Source organism: Grammomys surdaster, unplaced genomic scaffold (genome assembly GCF_004785775.1).
Source record: "Grammomys surdaster isolate TR1022 unplaced genomic scaffold, NIH_TR_1.0 148, whole genome shotgun sequence".
NCBI lineage: Eukaryota > Metazoa > Chordata > Mammalia > Rodentia > Muridae > Grammomys > Grammomys surdaster.
The window spans coordinates 2,394,685-2,408,428 of NW_021604606.1; the positions used below are offsets into that span (position 1 = coordinate 2,394,685).

General features: G+C 35.8%; 1 pseudogene; it reads right to left on the reverse strand.

The window, feature by feature from the left end:
• Positions 1 to 239: 239 nt before the first annotated feature.
• Positions 240 to 5,147, reverse strand: LOC114619167 (annotated as a pseudogene).
• Positions 5,148 to 13,744: the final 8,597 nt, after the last annotated feature.

The following is a 13,744-nucleotide window of genomic DNA, read 5'->3' on the forward strand; positions in this document are numbered from 1 at the left end:
AATTGGTTTGCAAATATGATTTCTGAGTGTAAGATTTTCCACATTTTTTTACATTGGTAATGATTTTTTGCAATAGAGATTCTGTGGTCACCATGAAGACTTGAGGACAGGGTAAAGGATTTGCAACATTCACTATATTTGAAAGGTTTGTCTCCAGGATAGATTACAGTGATGAGACTAAATAGTTGAGGACTTTGGAAATAAATGTCTATTGTTACCACATTTTTAAGATTTGTCTCCTATATGAATAGTCTGCTGGACTGAAAATTTGAGGAACAGGAATAGGATTACCTGCATTCATTACATCTATACGATTGCATTCCAGTACGGATTCTTTGATGATCTTAGAGAGATTAACAGCAGATAAAAGATTTCCCACATTATTTATATTTGTATGGTTGAACTCTAGAGTGGGTTCTGTAGTAAGCTTAAACATGTGACAACCATGTAAATTATTTATCATACTTATTACATTTCTAATGCCTGTCTTCTACATGTATTCTGTGATGAGATCTGAGGCTTGAAGAATGGGTGAAGTATTTCCCACATTCATTATATTTGTAAGGTTTCTCACCAGTATGAATTCTGTAGTGAACATGAAGCTGTGAGGACTGTGTAAATGATTTACCACACTTATTACATTTGTAAGATTTTTCTCCTGTATATATCTATTCTGTGGTGAACTCTAAGACTTGAGGAACAACTCAAAGATTTCCCTCATTCACTACATTTGTAAGGTTTGTCTCCAGTAGGGATTCTGTAGTGAATTTTAAGACCTGAGGACCGTTTAAAGGATTTCCCACATTTATTACATTTGTAAGGTTTCTCACCAGAACGAATTTTGTAGTGAACTTGAAAATGTGAGGACTGTGTAAATGGTTTACCACACTTATTACATTTGTAAGGTTTGTCTCCAGCATGTATGCTGTGATGAAGTTTAAGATTAGAAGAACGGGTGAAGGATTTCCCACATTCATTACAATTGTAAGGTTTGTCTCCAGTATGAATTCTGTAGTGAATATGAAGTTGTCTGGACTCTGTAAATGGTTTACCACACTTATTACATTTGTAAGGTTTGTCTCCTGTATGGATTCTGTGGTGGACTCTAAGACCTGAGGAACAACTGAAAGATTTCCCACATTCACTACATTTGTAAGGTTTGTCTCCAGTATGGATTCTGTAGTGAATTTTAGATACGAAGACCATTTAAAGGATTTCACACATTTATTACATTTGTAAGGTTTTTCACCAGTATGAATTCTGTAGTGAACTTAAAAATGTGAGTACTGTGTAAAGGATGTATCACACTTATTACATTTGTAAGGTTTGTCTCCAGTATGGATGTTGTGATGATCTTTTAGATTTGAAGAACAGGTAAAGGATTTCCCACACTCCTTACATTTATAAGGTTTGTCTCCAGTATGGATGCTGTGGTGAACATGAAATTGTGTGGACTGTGTAAATGATTTACTACACTTATTACATTTGTAAGGTTTGTTTCCTTTATGGATTCTGTGGTGAACTCTAAGACTTGAAGAATGGATGAAGGATCTCCCATATTCATTACATTTGTATGGTTTGTCTCCTGTATGGATTCTGTGGTGAGCAATAAGACTTGAGGAATGGGTGAATGATCTCCCACATTCATTACATTTGTAGGGTTTGTCTCAGCTTGAATATTTGGTGACTGGGTAAATACTTTGGCTTTATGAATGCCTTCTTCTTTATGGCCTGGTTCTCTTCCTTCTGTTTTCTCTCAATCAACAATCCAGGGCTCTTTTCTTTGTTCAAGACAGATGATTACCTTTGGTTTTGAAAAAGCAACACCCACAGAAACCAGGTTGTTTTGATTCTCCAACATGACATCTCTATACAAAGCCTTCTGAGCAGAATTGAGACATTCCCACTCCTCCTTAGAGAACTCTATAGCCACATCAATGAATTGCAATAGACCCTCAGAAGAACACATCTTTTCTATCTTCTTCAGAATGGAATGTCTCACAAAAGTATATATGACAATTACACCCTCCAGAAGCCACTCTTTATTGATAGGCAGCCAATCTTCCGCCCTGTCCCTGATAAAACTGAAGTTTGGAAAGCAGGAATCACAACTCCCTGTCTTCTGCCAGCCAGAACATACTCTTTATCTCTCTTATCTTTTTATAAACACATCATTGATGCCGTGACTCAAATATAGAAATCTACAGGTTTGCATCAGACCAGCTACCAAAGGATATCCACGATCATTAGCCTAGAACTGCCTTGCAGGGACATCTAACACTGATAGATGTCTTAACTAGGATGTGTGCTTCCTGTCTTAAAACTCTATATTTTTATTTAGTGATTCAGCTTTCTCAAACCTTACAAATAAACTTTAATAGGCAACTTGGTTAGTTAGGAGGAAAAATCTTCTTTTTTTCATTATATTTCTAAGAAGATCCAAATTAAAGTTACTATTTTTCTCCATACTACTTTTACTTTATTTTAAGTTGCTAAAATTAACTAAAATTCCTAAAATAAGTATTTCAAATAAACTAACTTTTAAAAAAACAAATAAAACAATGAAAAAAGAAACTGTTTTAATCTAGTCTTGTAAACCCATAACTATACTTGTTGATCTTATTGACACATTTTATGCTTGTGTCATTTTATGTAATGTATAGAAATTTGAATGCAAAGTCATTAAACTATATACTTGTCAGTAACATTTTAGCAGTTTTATGTTTACTACAGTTTTGTTCATTATATAAATAATTCCATTACTAGACTTATAATTTAATAATCACATACATTTATTGTTTGTTCTTTGCTTATTGTCTTTAATGTTTCTCCGGTTTAAAAGAATTATACCCTTTCAAAAATTAAATACGATAACATTAACTGCACTACCAGTATCTTATTTAGGTTTTCTGTTCATTTATTTTTGATACATAATATCTATGTCAGGATGGCTTCAAATTTAAAATGTAGCCAAGGATGACCTTGAGCATCTGATCCTCCTGGTTTTTACTTCTGGGTGTTGAGATAAAAGACATGAATTGCTGCAGTCAGCATCTATAGTGGTGGAGATTGAGCTCAGGGATCTGTAAATGTTAGGCAAGCATTCTAATAACCAAGATGCACCCCAGCCCCATTTTTGTCTGTGTTTGGTAGGTTCTTGCTATATAGCCTAATCTTTCCTTTAATTTGATATCCTTCTGTTTCAGGCTTCTAAGTGATAGGATTGTAGGCACATTCCACCATACCTGGCTATTTGTCTTTTAAGTAGTCAAAGAATGCTGTGAATTTAATGTTAGCTTCACCAATAACAAAGAACTAAGATGGTTACAAATAAAATGAAACAAAAAAGTGGGAGAAAAACAAGGACCCGAGGGTGACAAGAAAACTGAGAAGAAGGAGCTGGCATGAGTGTGACCAGGATGACAGAGATGAGAGTGACTATTTTCACAGATCAAATATATAAGTATGAGGTTGCTTATTTTTCAGAAAGTTATTTAAAACCAATGAAGGACAGTGAGATGCCTCATTTGGCAAAGGTGCACTCCACAAGACCTTAATTATATTCTTGATCATAGAAGATAGAAGATTTTCCTTCTCTGTGTTTCTGTTTCTGTCTTTGTCTGTCTATCTGTCTGTCTGTCTCTCTGTCTCTCTTTGTCTCTCTCTCCCTCTGTGTGTGTGCATATGTGCATGCATGCATATGTCTGTCTCTCCTACTCACAAATAAATAAATGTAATATAATTTTTAATAACATATTTCTCATAGACATGTGACTAGAAAAGACTAAATCTCTTTCACAGAAGCCTCTTCATTTGGAGTATTTTATATTTAATTGCTTTGCAAATTGTCCTATTTTTCACATGCTGGGCACTCCTCTAGATGGGTAAGATAGAGTCAGGTACTCAATTAACAATCCCTTCTATGTAATTATATGAGTAACAAAATATTCATGGGAGCAAATATAGGAGACAAACTGTGAGGCAGAAACTGAAGGAGGGGCCGTCCGGAGACCTGGGTATCCATCCCATGTGCAGTCATCAAAGGTAGGAGCTGATGTGGATGTCAAGAAGTACATGCTGACAGGAGCCTGATATAGCTGTCTCCTTAGAGATCTGCCAGAGCCTGACATATTCAGAGGCGGATGCTCACAACTAACCATTGAACTGATCAAGAGGTTCCCAATGGAGGAGTGAGAGAGAAGATTGATGGAGCTAAAAGGGTTTGTGGCCCCATGGGAAGAGTAACAATACCAACCAACCAGGGCTCCCAGAGTCTAATACCACCAGCCTGGGAGCACATAGGGAGGGACCCATGGCTCCAGCTGTATGTGTAGGAGAGGATGGCCTTGTAGGGCATAGGTGGGAGAGGAGATCCTTGGTCCCATGAAGGCTGGATGCTGGGTGTGGGGGAATTCGAACGTGGGTAGGTGGGAGTGGGTGGATGGGTGGGGGCACATCATCATAGAAGCAGGAGGAAGGGGATGGGATGGGGGTTTCTGGGTGGGGGGTAAATGGGGAAAGGGGATAACATCTGAAATGTAAATCAAATAACCAATATTTTGTTTTAAAAAAAGACAACCCCTTCTATGTAATTATATGTTATTCAGGCATGGATAAAATAGAAACAGAGTAGAGAATTAAAATGAGTGGCATGGGTCTGAGAGGAGGTCTCAGTGGGGAAGAGAGCTGGCTGCACAAGTTTGATGATTTGAGTCAAGAACCTAAAACCCATATGAAAAGCTCAGATCTGTGGATGCTAGTGACAGAACAATCACTGGATTTAAATGCTGGCAAAACCATCTGAGTTACAGGTCCATGAAGTTTCCTGTCTTACAAACATACACACCTGTGTACTTAAAATACACTCTTAACACCATACACAAGATATATAAAAAATAAAACAATAATCATTATGCCATGTTACACATTATTCAATGGGTAGGGCTTACTGAGAGTTAGCCTTACTGTAAGTCTCCAGTGAAGATCTTAAGGATATAATGCATAATGAAGGAAAGGCATCTGAGGGAGGTTGCAAAAGACTCAATGCTACAGAAATTACAACCTCAGTGAACTTCAAAGAATATTAGGGCTAGAACCTACATAGCCTAGTTCTTACTCTGATTTTCTGTATAGTATAGCATGCTCATGGTGCCAAATTAATTTTCATCAAATAATTAATCATAGGTTGGCAGTCATTTTATTACTCAGCCCATGTTTATTTATCACCATCTGTGGATGGACTATTGTACCAGATGCTTTGGCAGAGAAGGGGGCCATTTTCTGCCTATGAATTTTCACATATAGATTTTCATTTAATCCTTAAGGTGGCCCTGTGAGGCAGCTATTATTATCACTTACAGATGAGAAAATGGGCTCATTGAGGTTAACTAACCTCATAACTCACAGCTAATAGATGACAATTAGAATATGAACTCAGTTGACCTTACTCTCAAACACTGTCTTTCTATCACATTTGTACTGCTTACATTGGAGTTCAGCTGCTTCTTACACATATGTATATACACACAAATATATAGAGATGATATAGATATATAAATATAGATATATAGATATATAGATATAGGGTTTTATTTATTTTTTTTCACACAGGGAAAATATTAGAAAAATAGTTATAGCAGAGCAATTTTCAAATTACCATCACTTGCAAAATCAAATTTAATCTATCAGTTATATGGAGATTAATAAACATGGGTCAAATTCAGACACAGAATCAGCCAACTCAGCTTTGAATAAAATGTGGCTCTGATTGATTCATCTTGAATCTGCCCTTATTCCTAGGAAATTGTTAGTGCTTATTTAATTTGACTTGTGCTGTTAATTTGTGAATGATGATACTTCATGTGATTCACAATTTAGAAGTTCCTGAGAGAATTGATGAAATATCTCACTGCTGTTCTACTCTCCAGTTCTTCTCTACATTGGAAAAAAGCAGTTTCTCCTCTCCATTTGTTTTAGGTGATGGCAATAGAACCTTCACTTTGTGGATACTTGGCAAACAATTTTCCCTTGAGCCCCTCTCCAGCCACCTCCCTCTCTCTCCAATATCTTATGTTAACTTTACAAAGTATCCATATACCTGACTTCTTGGATAATACTGGAATTTCCAGGATGAGGTAGAACAGTGTGACAGCAACAGAAACAGAATGTAACACATGTATTAGTAGAATCCACTGGAGGTATTTACATATATATGTGGGGGGGGCAACAAGAGGTGGTCATAAGTTTGAGAGAGAGTAGAGAGACATTTGAAGAGTTGGAGTAGGGGATAATATGGTGGAAATTATGTAAATTCAATACTCATACATGAAATTCTCCCAAAAATGTGTATGTTTGTGTGTGTATGTGTCTGTGTGTGTGTGTATGTGTCTCTGTGTGTGTATGTGTGTGTGTGTCTGTGTGTGTGTGTCTGTGTGTGTGTGTGTGTGAGAGAGAGAGAGAGAGAGAGAGAGAGAGAGAGAGAGAGAGAGAGAGAGAAAGGAAGAAAGGAAGAAAGGAAGAAAGAAAGAATAATAGTTCTTTCAACCCACTGGATAGTTAACTTCATTGCTTTAGTTCATTTATGCAATCTGAGACTTCTCTGTTCTTGTACACTCTGTCTGTGATTCCCATGCTTCCTTTCCTAAGGTGCACTGTAATTCATGGCGACTACCATTCAGGCTTCCAGGGATTTCTTGGTTTATACCTGCCCCACAGAGTTCTTATTTCTTAGTTTGAAAATCATTGTCCTGTGTTTCTTATTTAATCTACAGTTTTCCTCCCTTTTACTTTACTCTCTTGCAGTTGTAGCAAACTTTTTTGTACCATTGAAAGTAAATTTATATGACCATATCTAGAGGCTTTTAAATTCTTTTTAATGGAATCAATTAGCCTTTCTACCTTAGGGACTGTCTCAGTGGTTGAAATCATCTTCCTAGGTCACCGATTCACCAGTAGATAACAATAAGTTACAAAAACTGGCATTCCTTCCTCAGAGTCAGATAAACTAATTGATACCATAGATTTCCCTGTGGATAAGGCTTAAATGAGTATTCATCTGTGATCCCTTGCTTAGCTTTCTTATTCTATCCATTACTTATTTGTTCAAAAAAAAAAAAACCCTAAGACAAAACCAAAAACAAAAATTTGCTACTTTAAGCAGTCACCTAGCAGATATGCAGCTTGGTCTTCATGTGGATCCCCCAACAACTTGAGCAGGCACTGTCTCTGACTCTGTTGTCTGTTATTGGATCACCTTTCCCTAGCTGGACTGCCTGGTTGGGCCTCAGTGGGAGAGGAACTAAGTCTTGTTGCTACTTGATGTCCCAAGGTGGGATGGTACCCAAAAGGGGCTTCTTCTCTGAGGAGAAGTGGAGGAAGTAATGAGGGAATTTGTGAGGGCAGGACTGGGAGAAAAGGAGGGCGGGGGATGTGATCAAATTGTAAAGTAAATATATAATTAAATTAATGAAAAAATAAGTCATTTAGAAGATGATCAAAAACTTCCTGGCTTTTCTCAAGACTTTCCTGGGTTTAGCATTGAAGTCCCCTCTATCCTATGCAGAGGCAATTAGACATTCTGCACCCAAATAAAACATTGAAATTAGGCTTTGCCTCTATGGAACTTGGCTTATATGACAATTTTATGTTATGTATTGGCTGGGTGCTGTAACCCACTAGATTGTGGGATTGGTGATTTAGTGGAAGGAATTAGCTACCATCGTTCTAGAATATGGATTTCTGTCCTGTGACTTACAGTAAGGCATCCCCTTTTTTTCTGAGGCAACGCCATTTGTATCTGGGCAGAGTCAATTATAGTTGGCTTGTTGTGGAAAAAAGGGGCATTGTTTCCTGTGGGGAAATGCAGCTGAATGCCAGGCATATGGATTAACAAGTGAAGCGTGGGATAGATGTAGTAGACCCCTTAGAAACTAAGGTTGGTGACTTTGTATAGTGAATACATGGAAAAGCCATTCATAGCAGCCTTAGAATGAAACAGCAATGGCATCCTTGACTCATGCTTGATTTTCTCCATCTTTACTTATTCTTTCCCTGAAATATGAATTATATCAGGTATTGAAGTTAGATTCAGCTTTATTCTACATAAAACACGGCATAAAGATAGGGAATTCAGCAAGCTGGGAGAAAAAAAAACAGTCTAAGGAGGCAAGGTTATCACTTGTTTCTTATGAATAAAAGCACAAATTCTGTTTTGATTTTTGAAGTCAAACTCAAAACCTAATGTTTCTATGCTTCATATTCCAGAAAATAATTGAGTTCTAGGCACTTATTTGACATATCCAGAATGTATACAATAACTGAGAAGGGAAATCTTTAAAAACCATAAAAAACTAAAAATATTTGACACTAAATTGATAACACGGAACTATGAGCATTCTCAGAGTGTTTTGCTTACAAAGAAAAATAAGATATGTTTTTAAACTATCATCTCCAAATGATATCATTGCAAAATATCAAATTTTTTCAACAAGTGTTTATTTCTTGATGAATTCTCTTAAGTTATACAGACTGGTGATTTTTCTCTTACACTTCCTGGTATACTGCCCACATGGATGAGGCAAAAAAGACATCCTTTAAAATAGAGAGAAGTTAATGACCCAGAGTGAACAAGACCACAAGAGGAGTGAACTTTGCTTTATTTCTGGTTTAGCTTTACTGAAAGACTAAGTCTTTGCCAAATGCTGTTCAAAGTCTTTTGTTAAACCCATGTCCAATAATAACTTTAATGGGGTCATTACCCACACACTGTCAAGCCAATGTTTCAAAAAGAACTGATACAATCTCATGGGCAGTTAGAGTCAAAACTCCTCCTCTGACATCTCCCAAATCCTTACTGGTTGACATGAGTTATTTAACTTGTGAAGACAGCACGGTTGGGGGGGGGTTGGAGAACTGACTTAAGAAATCACTGTCCAGTGGTTCAGGGAACAGTAGCAGAATGAGATGTGTTCAAGAAAGATAAAGTACAAAAGGAGAGTGTTCTTGGATTCTGAGCTTGAAAAATACAAGCATGGGAATTCATAAATAACAAAAATTTTGCTAATACACTGTCCACATGAAGCCTGTGAAGACAAAAATCTTACAAACCTTGATATGTTAAAATTTCAAAGAAATTTTACAAGAAAATTAACTTGAAAAATGAAAGCAAAGGCAAAAGAGTATATTTCATTTAAGCTTTCCTATTTTACTCTCTTCTTGTAGAGGATGGTTGCTTAATTCCATTCTGTCTCATTTCCCAGAAGAGAATTCTGTTGCTTCTGTAGAAACTTTCATACCAACAAATGTTATCCAAAGTAATTTTGTCTGAATTACTTTTCCTACAAGGACTTAGAGGCTAAGAATTATTTAAGCATAATATCCCTCCTTAGACCATGAATGGTGAACAATAATTCAGGTATTCCAGGTACTTGCTTCAATGAGTCTACGGTGTAAAGAGACAAATAATTCGATAATTTACAGCTTAGAAGAAATCTAAGTTTCTGATATCAGTCATTAACTTAGATATGAGTATTTAATACTTAGTATATAATCTAGTGGATAGCTAGCACTAAAATTTTGGGGAATAAGTAAGAAAAATATTTAAGTTTGCTAAAAGTATTTACTTGTGTAAGCTACTCAACCCCAACTTATATATTAAAAAATGTTATCTTCTGGAAAAGACAGATTTTTTAATTTTTAATATTCAAAACTTCTTTTAGAAAACAATACCAAAAAGTTAAAAGTAAAGTGAAGAAGTAATTGAAATCACCTTAAGGTTATCAATTTTATTAAATAATGGACATAAATTAGTAACTTCTAAAACATCAGGGAAAAAGAAATAACTTTCAATTAACTCATTGCTTTTTATAATGCATTTCAGATCTACCTTTATTTTCTCAGATAAATGGGAAGCTCCCCAGAGGAACTTTTCTGTTATAATACTACATTGAGGTCAGGATACATAAGCAAGAAAATAATAATATGCTGAATAATGACTTTCACTGACTAACAGAAAGCATGGCCAAGCAACCATCAGATTTTAGGTCTGGTGGCCTGATCTTACTCTTGAAACCTATATTAGCTGTATTCCTAGTTTAAAGGCTAAAATGAGATAATACAGTGAACATATCAGTGCACATGCATATCTTCCTGGTATGCGATAGTGTATATTCCTGTTAGATAGCACCTTTATCAGCTATATGAATCAAAAGAAAGAAAACATGACTAATTCAACCACTGGAATATTTTGTCTCTGACAATGAAGTGCAATCTTTTGTCTCTAATTGTGATTGGTACATATGTTAGCTTCCTACAAGAAGGCACAGCTTTGCAGTAATAAAAGAATAGATTTGACATGAAGCAGGATCAAATAATTCATAATCTAAGCAATCACTTCTTCCCTTATGCATTTTTATTTTCATTTTTCTAAATGCTGTTTGACTTTTCATTCAGGTATCTGCATAAACACTTAAATAAAAATAAATGAAACAGAAATTCTCAGGGCAATACCTATAGCTGTGATTAATGTAATATTGTGTTTGCCCTTTAACATAGTGGCAATATCCATGAAAGCCAGGATTGATGGCTGAAAGAAACAGAAGATGCACTTCAACTGTACACATTTCTTGACTGATCAGCTTTGCATGACCTTCATATAAAGCCTGAAGATATTTATTGGCCTTGTGCATGAGCACATCTCAAATGAAGGCAGCTGCCTTTCTTCACAGTACAAGTGAAAGGTTTTAGATTAGGAAGAAGATAAGGTTAAATTACTTCATTATTTACTCATAGAGGGAAAATCAATTTCTGGAATATAATCCTATTGACATGACTGGCACCAACCAAAAGCAGAAGTAATTACAACCCTAAAATAAATATGTGTTCATACCTTGAAAAGACTCTTATATGAACCATTCTCTTTTATGCATTAAGTGTATCAAATAACCATGCAAACCAAACTCAAGGCTAATGGGCCTCTTTTTTGAATATGTCACTGAAATGGGTTGGTGAAAATTCTGCTTATATTTTGCTGACCTTGTTGAATTCACACTCTATGATCAAGGCTATGTATTTCCTACCTTGAGTTAATACCAGGGGTTTTTTATGTTGCCAGATAACATTGCAAAAAGAAACAGCACAAACTCAAAATATATGTTCATATTCAATAAGGACCAAATTATAGTGTCATTTAATAAGCATAGAAAATTTTAGCACTATATACAGCTGAGATGTAAAGTGAAACTATCCTACTTTCCAGCTCATGAAAATTTGAAATACTTTTCCTTCCAGGTTTGTCCTTTATCAAGGATGTTCTAAACTTCCATCATGTTGAATTTAGCCTTGCGAGAATTTTTTAATTAACAGAGATGATCCACAAGTCCTGATTTATATGCAAGAAAGATGCTCTATTTTATCTTTTTCCCCCTAGGCTATGATATATGGATGCTTCTAGTAAACCAAAGATAAAAGAAGTTAGGACCAAAAAAGACCCATTTTTCTAAAAAGAAAAAAGTGTACATTAAGACCACAACTGTCAATGGGGAATAATTTATAGCCCATGTGACATATACAGAGAAATCAGAAACTGACCCAAGTTTAATTTATATATTTAGGATAATTATTTTCTTGAACCACATAATCTGTATTTTAAGGAAAGTACTACATTGTAAAAACATTAGTTTGGTGAGGATTTATATGAGGTACACGATTCTATCTCAAAGAAATATTATTTTATTTACATTATCATATGAAGTGGTGGTTTCAGGGAAGTTTATAATTTTCTTTATTCAGTTTAATGTTGTTCATGAGGCTGTTCACTTAGTGTTATGATGGTCTTATAGTTGAAAATACAGTATCTTTTCTGATATAACTGTCAGAAATAAATGCAATAATCTTTGTAAAAGACATAGTTTTGGAAAAACCTTACTTTGTAAATAGACTAAGACTCCATTTCTGTCTCTGGTACCAATTAGCTGGTTGACCTTGATTGTCACTTATGTTCTGTGGGGTATTGCTTACTTTTATATAGTGAGGTGATACTGTACTTCATCAAGGCCAAGGGTCCTTTTCATGATGAAACCATACAATTTTCATGTCTTCATATCTGAAAACTTCTGGACAACAGCATTAAAACTGGAAAATTACCTGCTCATGCTTATAATGAAAAATAGACAGATCAGAGATAAACTCATTAAGAAAGTGAAACTTTAAAAAACAGTTAAACTCATACCAAGACACAGAGACAACAGAGTTAACCAAATGGTATGTGGTAGAAAAATGATACAAACTGCCTACATGAGGCTCTGGTCCGGGTATTGGGTTATGAGTGACTCTGAGTTGTTTGTGAAAGGGTAAAGACATCAGTCCAGCTGGAGTTACTGGAGCCAGGAACATTTGATGGTGCAGAGGGTAAGACATTTATTGGCACTGGTCATTGAGGATCCCATGCACCACTATAAAGACATTGAAGTGCATCCCACATGAGAAGGGAGCCATGGCCAGGCAAAGCAGAGGAATGCTGTCATATGCCCTTCATTTTAGAAGCTCATCCTTCCTACCATGTTAAGAAGATTTATGAGAAAAACAGAGTAGAACAACAAGACCACGATATCTGTGCTTCTGTGTTCTGTAAACTGTCTGGGAAGCTGAAACTCAAATGTTTCAGTGCTTTGTTTAGGGTGTGTCAGAAGCATTTCACATACTATTCAGGTCCATAAGTTCCACCGAGTCAGGAACAAACATAGTTGTAAGCATTCTGCCCTATGTTTATGCTTTCTATATTCCTAAGATGTTCTGTTTAGGTCAATGATAAAACTTTCAGAGGTGAATGTGACACTCACTGTTTAAAACAAGTTTTGGTCACATAGTCAAATCTTCCTATTGTGAGTAAATAGCATTCCATTGGGCAGGAGGCCACTTATTCATGAAAGACACAGAATTGTTCTTTGTATTCTCACGTCTTTGAACAGCCACTAGGAACCCTTTTCAGCTCTTCAAACTGCTTTATACTGTCTCATCTTGCTTTTTTATTACACCAAATTTTCTTCTAGTTTTTGACAGGCATTTAAGCCCACTACCATATTTTATGCACCAGAGGAATTTCATAAGGTCTCTTCATATGTTAATGAAGCCATTGTTCTGGTTTTAAAAACAAGAAGGTTTTTTTTTTTTTTTTTTTTTTTTTTGCCTATTGGTCATTGTAAGAACATAGCCTTGAATAGACAATAGCCTGGAGATTATTATAAGCTCATCTGAGACAAAGTTTCTTGAAAGTAAAACTTTCATTGTTTTCATCAAGATCAACTCCATCCAACCGAACACCCTGTAATGACAGAATCATTGCTTATCTGTGGTACTCAGCACTACTGGTCCACAAAATAATAACAATAGATAAGTAGAACTTGAAATATGTCTACTGTGCCTGGGGAACTGAAGTTTTAATTATAATTAAGCTTAATTGGCTTAAATTTAACAATGAGTAGCTTCATGTGGCTGGTGGTTACTAAATTAAATAGCATGGCTTTAAATTCTTATTCTAGATTATAAAAAGTAGACCAGCAGGGAGACATTGCTGTCTAATATTTGTATTGCAATTTGTTTTGAGACAGAGTCTTCTTATGTAGCCCAGATCTGCTTTAAGCTTACGACTTCTGGCTTTGAGCTTTCCAGTGTCCACACACATGAGGCGAGGTGGAGAGAGAGAGAGAGAGAGAGAGAGAGAGAGAGAGAGAGAGAGAGAGAGAGAGAG